Source organism: Odocoileus virginianus, chromosome 1, assembly GCF_023699985.2.
Source record: "Odocoileus virginianus isolate 20LAN1187 ecotype Illinois chromosome 1, Ovbor_1.2, whole genome shotgun sequence".
NCBI lineage: Eukaryota > Metazoa > Chordata > Mammalia > Artiodactyla > Cervidae > Odocoileus > Odocoileus virginianus.
Genome location: NC_069674.1, coordinates 106,131,251 through 106,141,131, shown reverse-complemented (window position 1 = coordinate 106,141,131; position 9,881 = coordinate 106,131,251). Strand labels below are relative to the sequence as shown.

At 45.2% G+C, this 9,881-nt stretch overlaps 1 protein-coding gene across 3 annotated transcripts in view; it reads left to right on the top strand.

The window, feature by feature from the left end:
* DDC (dopa decarboxylase) overlaps positions 1–9,881 on the top strand; it is an 89,745-nt gene continuing 79,864 nt past the window's right edge. The window contains exon 1 of one of the 3 annotated variants that reach the window (XM_070472061.1): positions 1–105. The gene's annotated coding sequence lies outside the window, so the exon portion shown is untranslated. Of the gene's footprint in view, positions 106–929; positions 1,075–8,973; positions 9,029–9,881 lie in introns of those variants that run through there. The other 2 variants (XM_070472058.1, XM_070472063.1) reach the window with 2 other exon arrangements.

Here is a 9,881-nt window from a genome sequence, read left to right as displayed (position 1 = left end):
CTGAGTGAGGCTGAGCCAGGGACTCACCAGCCTGGACAGGCGGGCGCTCTGTCCTACCTCCCTGAGTCCTGCTGCCTGGGGCCTGCCCACCCGGCCACCACAGGGGTAAGTGGCTCGGAAATGTGCCCGGTACTGCTTAACAAAATAACAACTAACAAAATAAACAACCTGCACTCCAGTCTGTGTCTTAGGGCAGCTTTGGAGGAACCCAAACTAAGACAAGAACGTCCCTGGAGTTGGATGACGGGGCTATAGAAGGGAAAACTCCCTTCCCAAAGGTCAGATCCTCACAATTTACCTCCACCAGTGTGCTTGCTACCCAGACCTCAGCAGGATATTTGAATGTAGGAACAAATGATTTTAAAGTTCCTCTTGAAAGAAATATATATGAAAGCAGCGAGGATTCTTTTTTAAGAAAAAATGATAAAGGATTTCTTGCCTTCCAAAACCCCAAATGCATTACAAAGTGATACATTTGTATGTATGCCTGAAATTAACCCAACATGGTAAATCAACTATACTTCAATTAAAAAATTAAAAATAACAAAAATATTTTTAAAAGAAAAGAGGCAAAGTTTATACACTGTAGCCCTGGCACAGAAATGAAAGAACAATTCCACGGGACCAAAACAACAAGCTCAAGAAACAGAAATATTTTTCAAAAATCATGTTGGAAGGATTAGCTTACTCTATGGAGGAGAAAAAACTCAGAACTTTACCCTATGGCTTACCCTAAAATAAATTTCAGATGGAGGAAAGTTCTAAAGGCAAATATCTAAAAGTATAAAATACTAAAAGGAAACAGAAGTAAATGTGTGTACATTCTGAGTGAAGAATCGTTTCCCAGTTTCCCCAGAGATTTCTCAAGATTTCCTTGACCTTTATCACCATTAGAAATTAATGTTTAACCAGCATATGACGCTGAAAAGGCAAGGACTCATGGATCTGAAGCAGTGAGAAGAGTGCAGGGCTTCAGCCCAACTCCCCAGCTGCTCCCACGTATTCTTCCCAACCCCCAAAGCTGTTAAATCTCACACAGGAGTGGAGACCCAGCACAGCCAGAATTCCCAGCAAGTAAGTCCTGCTTTCTGACTTGATTACGTCTTGCAAATGGCAAGCCCTGTGGCTTTACTTTGCAGCCCCAGTGCTGGGCTTTGGCGTGAAGCTCAACTGGCTTTTGGGGAACTGGAGCTCACAGGGGCAGCATGCCGCCTGTGAGCCTGGGGTGCTGAGTTGACGGTCCTGGGGCTCACAGGTGCCCTGCCCCCACCCGTGTGAAGAGGCACACACTTGGTACCATCTCTGGGTGGCTGCTGACAGTGAGCACGGGACACATGTGGATTCCTCTGCTCTCTACTGCATGCCACCCATGGGGTTTGGGGCTCCAAGCCCCGTTTCTTCCTGTCTAAAATGGGGATTTTAACTGTACCTACCTTGTCAGGTTTTGGGGAGTGCTGACTCTCATAATGTATGGAAAATACTCAGCATATCGGAGATGCTGAGTAAACGCTAACTCTTGTTAGAGATGTTTGTACATTTCTAACTGTGACTGCAAGGCTGTCCCTTCATGGCATGTGGTGTAGTCTCCTTAGAGGTAAATTCAGAATCTACCTGTGCAGTGGGATTTGAGAGAACTGAAGGATCTTCCCTGCCAACCTAGCAGGCTCACTGTAATCCCATCGGAAGATACAATTCTGGAGGAGAAACCTTTGCTTCTCCATCCAGCTAGAGTTAAAATAAGAACTTCTGGGTGTTTGTTGTGTGCTAAGATTCACATACTTGGTCCCCAGTCGTATCCTCATTTCACAAGGAAGAAAACTGAGGCCAAGGAGGTGAGAGATGTGGCCCAAGATCTCGGAACTCATGGCCACGGACTGGGACCTTCCTGAACCATCTGAGGCTTTCTGTCCTGCTACTCTGGGAGATGGTGCCTCTCTAAAGCACCTGTGGAGCCTGGGGCTTGCAGTGAGCACCCCAGGAAGAGTTAACAGGAGCTGCTTGGAGATCAAGGAGCAGGGTCTGGAGAGATTGGACGGGAGGTGTGGGGCTGTTGAGGGGGTTGTGGGGTGATGGAAAAAGTGGGAGGGGGAAATTCAGGGCACAGCTGTGGGGAGGAAAGTGCAGGGCTGAACAAGCAGTGGGAGGCTCTGGACTCAAAGCGGATGCGGGCACATGGGCATGGTCTTCTTGGGAAGTTTCCCCGTGCCTGGCCTCGGGGGTCCGGTGCTCCCAGTCCTTGAGGTCCCCTTAGGAGAGATCCTGATGGCCATCTTCTGAGGACCTCAGGGGGCTCTCTGTCAGCCTAGTGATCCCCTGTGATGGGAGTTCACCCCTGCCCTTTGGGCTCACCTGTATGAAGGCTTGGGAGAGACATGCACCAGAGAACTTCACTCAGAGTGGATTGATGACTTTCTGAAACCAGGAAAATGCTGGTGCTGCTTAAAATTTAAATCATAACTTCCAGACTTTTAAAAATTACTAAATGATGCTTAAAGAGACAGAACCCTGAGTTTCACTGCACTCCAGCCTCCGATGACTGAGAAAGAACAGGGGTGGTTCACTTTACAGCAAGGTCATTAACAAGTAATCTACTAAGTAGCGTGACTTTATAAAATGATAAAAGGTTCAGTCCACCAAGAAGTAATATACTTCTAAACACATGTAGACCTAAGGGAAAAGCCTTAAATATATAAAGCAAATTTTGGCACAACCATGAGGAGAAATCAGCAAATTCACCACCATAACAGATTTCAACACATCTTCAGCAATGACAGTGAGCTGGATGATAGAAAAAGCTAACAAGAACATTAGTGAAAATTTAAAATATGTCAACAAGTAACAGTCTTGGTTTATTGGATGTACTGTCTACCCAATGATTAGAATAACCCTCCACCTGATAATAGAAAACACACTTTCTTCTCAAGAGTACATGAAATGTTTACAAAAATTCAGGATGTATACATAGCAGGCTGTAAGGCAAGTTTCAGAGTCGATCAGAATTGCTAAAATACTAGCCGCTTTCCAATCACAGTTCAATTCAGTTAATTAAATTACAACTGAAGAAAAAAATAAGTATATTGGGGTCCTTTAATGGACAGGAACCTGATGGTATGGAGTTACGATCAGAAAGTAAAAGAGAGAAGGAGGCTGATATCCCTTGGTTTACACAAAGGACCAACATTGTCCTTGACACAGGGCTTGCATCACTCACCAAGGTACCAGGCACCCTCTTGAGTGGGTCTTAGAAGCCCGGGCAGAAAAGTGAGCACGACGGGTCTCCACTCTCCAGAGAGTCAGCCAGAAAATGATAGAGAGAGAGAGAGAGAGAGAGAGACAAAAAAGACCCGGGGACCTAAGCTCTAATGAAGCAAAGGTGCTTTAATGATTTTCCTATGAGTATATATAGGCTGTGGTACAAGAAACTTCTTTCGGGAATGATAGAGATTCAGAAAACCAAACAAACTGCAACGGTTACCAAGGGAACAAGGAGTAATGTTAGTCACAAGGTCAGGAGACAATCCATATCTCAAGAAAGGGGAAGGGGACTAAGCATTTTGTCTTAAAGAGAATGTTTACTAAAGGAGACCCAAACCTGCCTCACACAGTGACCTCTGTCCCGGGGAGCAGCGTGCTGTTCCGCTTGAAGAGGGACAAAGGGCTTATGAGAGACCGCACGTAGGCATCCTCCCGTCAAACATTCCCTGACATAAGTAAAAATTGCTGTGCATGTCTGAAAATTTTGGGGAAGCTACCATTTAACTCATGAATCAAATTTAAAATTTAACAGAAATTAAATAATGCTTGGAAATAAGTGATAAGGAAATATACTAATTTTAAAATGTGAGCTATGTATTGAAAGCAGCACACAGATGAAAGCAAATAGTTTTAAATGCTTATATTAGAAAGTAAAAGGGCCAAAAAAATAATGAGGTAATCCCTCAAATAAAGATGTTAGTAAAAGAACAACAGGATAAAGATCACTGCATGCAGGCAACAATAAAGACAAAGAAGTTAAATCAGTGAAAAAGAAAATAAATGTAAATGAAAGAGGATCAACAAAGCCCAAGGGTTTTTTTTTTTTTTTAAAAAAAAACTAGTACAATAGACACAGTTTTGGTAATATTAGCTAAAGACAAAAAGAGACAGGAATAGATAAATAATATAGTAATAAAAGGGGATATAATTATAGATCCAGCAAACTAAAAAGCTAATGACTGTATCATAAAAAAGTTCTTGTCATTAAATCTAAAAAACTGATGAAATAATATCAAATTGGGTTCAAGGAGAAAGAGAAGTCCTGAAGAGTCCTATAATAAAGATAAATTGACATTAAAAATATTCCCTCAGAAATGAAGGGGAGGGTCAAATGATTTTATGTATGATTTTTTACACTCTTCAGTTCAGTTCAGTTCAGTTGCTCAGTCATGTCCAACTCTTTGTGACCCCATGAATCAGCAGCCAGGCCTGTCCATCACCAACTCCTGGAGTTCACTCAAACTCATGTCCATCGAGTGGTGATGCCATCCAGCCATCTTGTCCTCTGTCATCCCCTTCTCCTCCTGCCCCCAATCCCTCCCAGCATCAGGGTCTTTTCCAATGAGTCAACTCTTCCAATGAGCGACTGCAAAATCCCAAATTTCAAAATTATATGACTGTTTCAGAGAATGAAAAAAGAAGAAATTACCTTCAGATCAGTCTGTGACACCATAGAATCTGATACTAAAACTCGAAAAAAAATTCTATACAAAATGTTAATGTACCACAGTTTTATCCCAAGAATAAAAAGATATTTAAAAATTAGAAAATTTATTAATGTGACTCATCACTTAACAATTCAGAGGAGGAAAACCATAAAATTTTTTACTTTGGTGCAGAAAATATTTTGATAAAATTAAACATCTATTTATTTTAAAATAGGAATAGAAGAAATCGTCTAATAAAGAATATCCAGGGACTTCCCTGGCAGTCCAGTGGTTAAGACGCCCCACTTCCAATGCAGGAGAACAGCTTCAATCCCTGGGTGTGGAACAAGATCCTTGCATGCAGCGTGGCCAAACATTTTTTTTTAACAAATACTATCCGATAAAACCTGGCTGTGAATAGTGAAATTTTAGAAGTGGTCCTTTTAAAGTCAATGGGATGAGATGTTCACCACCACTGCCTCTATTAATACTGCTTCAAAGGCCCTAGAACAGTGACAGGCACATACAGAATTTTAAAAGTTAAGTTTTCTAGCAATCACATTAGCAAAATTAAAAATATGTGTGCACTAGAGTAGAATATTTTACGTAAAACAACAAAGTAAAACATAGCCCTGCATTCAAATTGTGTAGTGGGGAAAATTTCCATATTGCTTCAGTTTTTAGATTTAAATTTAAATTATGAAATAACATTAACAGAAGCATTCATTTCCGCAGGAACACTGGCTGCACTTCCAGAGCTCAGTAGCCAGATATGGTTCATATATCTGATGCAGGACAGTACAGTCCTAGACAGTATAATGAGACAAGAAAAACAAATATGTAAAAGAACTAGAAAGAACAACACTTTCACGATTCACAGATAATACGATTGATTACAGTGAAATCCACCTGAATTAACAGACAAATTATTGAAAATTCTGAGAATATAGTTAGGTGGCCAGAAAAAACGTCAAACATAAAATCAATTGCAATTCCATATGTTGGCAATAAACAGCTATTTTCTTGGATTATGAACAAGAAAAATCACTTTTTCACATATTTATGAGACATTTTGTTTCCATTTCTGATAAATGCTTGTGTTTCTACTGAATTGTGTTCTTTCACTGAAAAGTTCTTTCTAAATGCATATTTCTAAACCCTTCATTAGCAATATGCATTTCAAATCCTTTCCTCCACTCTACAGGTTGTCTTCCTAGTTTATGTAGTTTGAAGAACAGATATTTTTAACAGTAATGTAATCAAATTTATCAGGGTTTTATGGTTAGTTGATTAAGGAAACCATTTAAGAAATCTTCTTCCTCTACATTCATAAAGATATGTCTATTTTTCTCTATTGTCCTAAGAAGTTTGCCTTCATGGTTAAGAATTTAATCTATTGGAATTTATTTTTGTATATAGAGTGAGAAACAGATTCAATTTCATTTTTTTCCAAGCAGCCAACCAATTGTTCTAGAACCATTTAATAGTTTAACCTTACTCTATTGATTTGCAATTCCACAAGTTTATTTTCTTAAAATTTTTGTGGCATTTTTTCCTGGGCTCTCTATTCTGTTAGCTTAGCTGTTATCCTTATATCAAAACTGTTACAGTTCTGAAGCTTCATCTGTCTTGATACTAGTAGAGCATGAATGTAATACTCTTTTCTCAAGAACATGCTGGTCATTCTCAGACTTATGCTTTTCCATTCATATTTTAGAGTCAAAAATCTGGGTGGGATTTTGATTAAAGTGCTATTGAATTTGTTAATCAATTTGAGTAAAATGGAAATATTTACAATATGGAGTGTCCTTACTGGTGACTGGTCATTTATTTCCATTTATTTAGGTCTTCTTGCGTGTCCTCCCATGAGCTTTGTGTCTCTTCATACAAATCTTGCACACCTTTTGTAAGATTTTGTTACAGCCATTCCTAGAGTCCTGTTCCTGTCTGAGTCAGAGCTTATCACTGTCCCTGGGACGGGGAAGAAGCCACCCAGTTTACCAGCAGGGAGAGAAGCAGGTCCAAGCTCAGACCTGGGGCTTGATGTCTCAAGCCTGCACTGCATCTTCAGGCCACTTCACATCTTCTTGTTTCTTCTTATTGTTGTTCAGTTGCTCAGTTGTGTCCAACTCTTTGTGACCCCATGGACTGCAGAACGCCAGGCTTCCCTGTCCTTCACCATCTCCTGGGGTTAGCTCAAACTGATGTCCACTGAGTCAAAAATTCTTGTTTCTACCTTTCAAATCAATTCAAATCTATTTATTCTCTTCCCTACAATCTACTCTCCAAGCAAGAGTTGGTGGAGCATTTAAACCTGAGGAATGACATTTCTCAGCCTCAACGACTTCAGTGCCTAGAAATCCCCTCAAAGAACAGCCAGGACCCCCATGCTGGGCTCCCTCTGGGCGGTTCCCTTCACAGGCTTGGCTTCTTTCTGGTCACAGCTGGCCACTGTGGCTTTCTCTCGGCTTCTTCGCGCACCGTCTGCATCCACCCCTGGGCGGCCACACGGCAGGCTCACTTGGCACTGCCCCACACGGCAGGCTCACTTGGCACTGCCCGGCCTACCTGGTGAGGGACGCCCTGCTAGGTCAGGTGTGCTAGCTGTGTGACCCTGGACAAATTTCAGAGCCTCTCTGGGCCTCCATTTCCTTATCTATAAACTGGGGGTGATGAGCATATTTACCTTCTTACGGGAGTTGTGAGGGAGTGAGTGATTCTGTGTGTGTTGGGGCGGGGTGGGGGGGGAGGCCCATACAAGAAACTTTTTAAATGCTAAATATAGTATTATTGCAGTCACTGTGAAACGAAAGGTTTCACTCTGGTCTCAGGGTGCCCTCTCGCAGAGGTCGGTCATCACACCGGGATCCGTCCACTCAGCCTCCACAGTGATACAGGACTCACAAGAGTCTGCGCCGGGCCAGGCTCCCGGCTCAGCGGGCAGCGCGTGCAGATCCCGCTGGAGCCAAGCTTTCCGGCCAACCCATCCAGCTTTCCCCCTGCCTTCCCGGCCTCTAATCGTGCAGAACGGAGCCGGGAGACCAGATCCTCTGTGGCTCCTGGCGAGGAGGTTCCGAGCTCAGTCGGCACAGCACCCTGAGGTCTGATGCCTGCACTCTGAGCTGCGCGCAGGGAGGGAGGAAGCTGCGCCGGATGGCCCGGGTCCCTGCAGGCCCGCCCACAAGCCCCGCCCACCGGCCCCGCCTTGGCCCCGCCCCAGCCTTGGCCCCGCCCACCGCCTTGGCCCCAGCCTGCCGGGAACCCAGCAAGGCAGATGCCCCTTTGAGCAGATGCTGTGTCATTAAAGCCAGGGGGGAATGGCTGGCTGTGGTCTGTGCGGAGTTCCCAGCTCCTGGCTGCAGCACATGCCACATGTGTTTATGTCTGTGATGGTGTGTGTGTACATGGTTGAGTATGTGTGTACTTGTGTGTATGGCATTTGTATGTATGCCCTGTGTAGTATATATGTGCGTGTGTGTGCCTGAGCATGTGTGCCGTAAGAGAGTGGATGGCGGGAGCAGGGGAAGCTGGTGCCCTGCTGGCCTACGTGGGCTCCGGCCAAGGTGGGCTCTGGTCTCAAGCCTAGCTGGGCTCTGGCCCAGGTGGCCCAGGCCCTTGGAACCTAAGCCCGCCTTAACTGAGGAAGGAGCCCTGCTCCCTGAGGCCTGGATCAGCCTGCACAGTGAGGTGGGTGAGATGGGAAGCCCAAGTTTGAAGAAATCCCTGATTTGAATGCTGGTCAACTTCAGGGGTAAAACAACAGGATTCAGATCCTTGCCTGCCTCTTCCGTTTCTCCATCTGGGCTCCTGGGCTGGGCGCTTGCAGCCTCCTGTGGCCAGGGCAGTCCCCTGCACAGCACAGCGGGTCCCGGTGGCCCCGAGCAGGTACAGCACTGACCCAGGGCAAGTCCTCTCACTCGCCTTGCCCAGGCCGGCCTTCCTTTACCCCTTGGAAGAGCCAGGAGCCTTCTGCTGATCAGAGGTTGCCTGGAGAGACCAGGAGAACTGGCTCCGGTCTGGGTCCCGTAAGGGCCCTGGGACCCTGAGCCCCATGCCTTGTCTTCTTGCCCTCCCCGCTCCCAGGCTCTGCAGGCTCCACTGTCCCTGGTCCCTGCTCTGCCCTGCGGGACCCTCACGTCCTGCGGAGGGTGGGGAGAGGAGGGCGGGGAGCGGGGGGAGATGCTGCGGAGTAAATAATCAGAGCGAGCTGCTCTGATTGGCTTTGGGGAGGCGGACACTCTGTCTACATAAATGGCAATTGCATCCTCTGTGCCTTTTAACTGTCACCAAGGAGGAGAGAGAGAGGGAGAGAGGGAGAGACAGAGAGCAAGCACCTCGGGCTGCCTGTGAGTACCGCTCTTTGTCCTCGTAGCCTGGGGACCAGACTCAGAGGGGAAGCCAGTTCCTGGTGCCGGGGCACCTGAAGTTTGGGGATCTTGGGGATTGCAGCTGGGTGGATCTCCTCTGGCCAGCTGGGAGGGGTGCCTCAGCTGTGTGCAGGCTACCGGAACTTTTTGAGAAGATTGGAGCCAATCTAAGCTCTCTCTTTTTGTGTGTGGCATGTCTAAGCAACAGGTGAGATAAAGAATCAGAAACTTCTGAGAATTTTTAGCCCATGATCTCTGAGCCATAATAGCAACAGAACAGAGCAAGTAGAAATTATTTCTCAGGCTGGTTCGTGGTGCATCTGAAGCGCACAGAGGCCAGGAGATGGAGGCCTGGGAGAGAATATGGACCCCTCTTGTCCTCTGCTGTGAAGGGCATCCTCCTGCACGATGCTTGTAAAAATCAACTGGGTTCGATGTTTACAAAGGGCTAAGGGCACAGCAGGTGGCCATAATGTGATCTATATTACTAATAATCAAGTAAGTAAACTGCAGGTGGGAAAATGGGGGGATTCTAAAGCTGGTGGGGGAAACATCTGCTCAGGGTATGTTATTTTCTCCCGCTTTCAAGGGAAATTCAAGCAGGCGACTTGGGTTTTCCCCTTCATCCTATTTCTCTCACAGGCTCCAAGAGTTGGGTCTTTACAGTTGATTTCTCATTTAAATAGCAGTGTTTTTCTTCTGAGACAGAACCACAAACAGAGGGGACCATTGCCACCTAAAAAGCAGCCAGGACAATGGTCACCCTGGAGTGGTTAAGACATAGGCAAGATGAGGAGAATCTGGGTGTTTCTTGAAAAAATTTGTGACATTC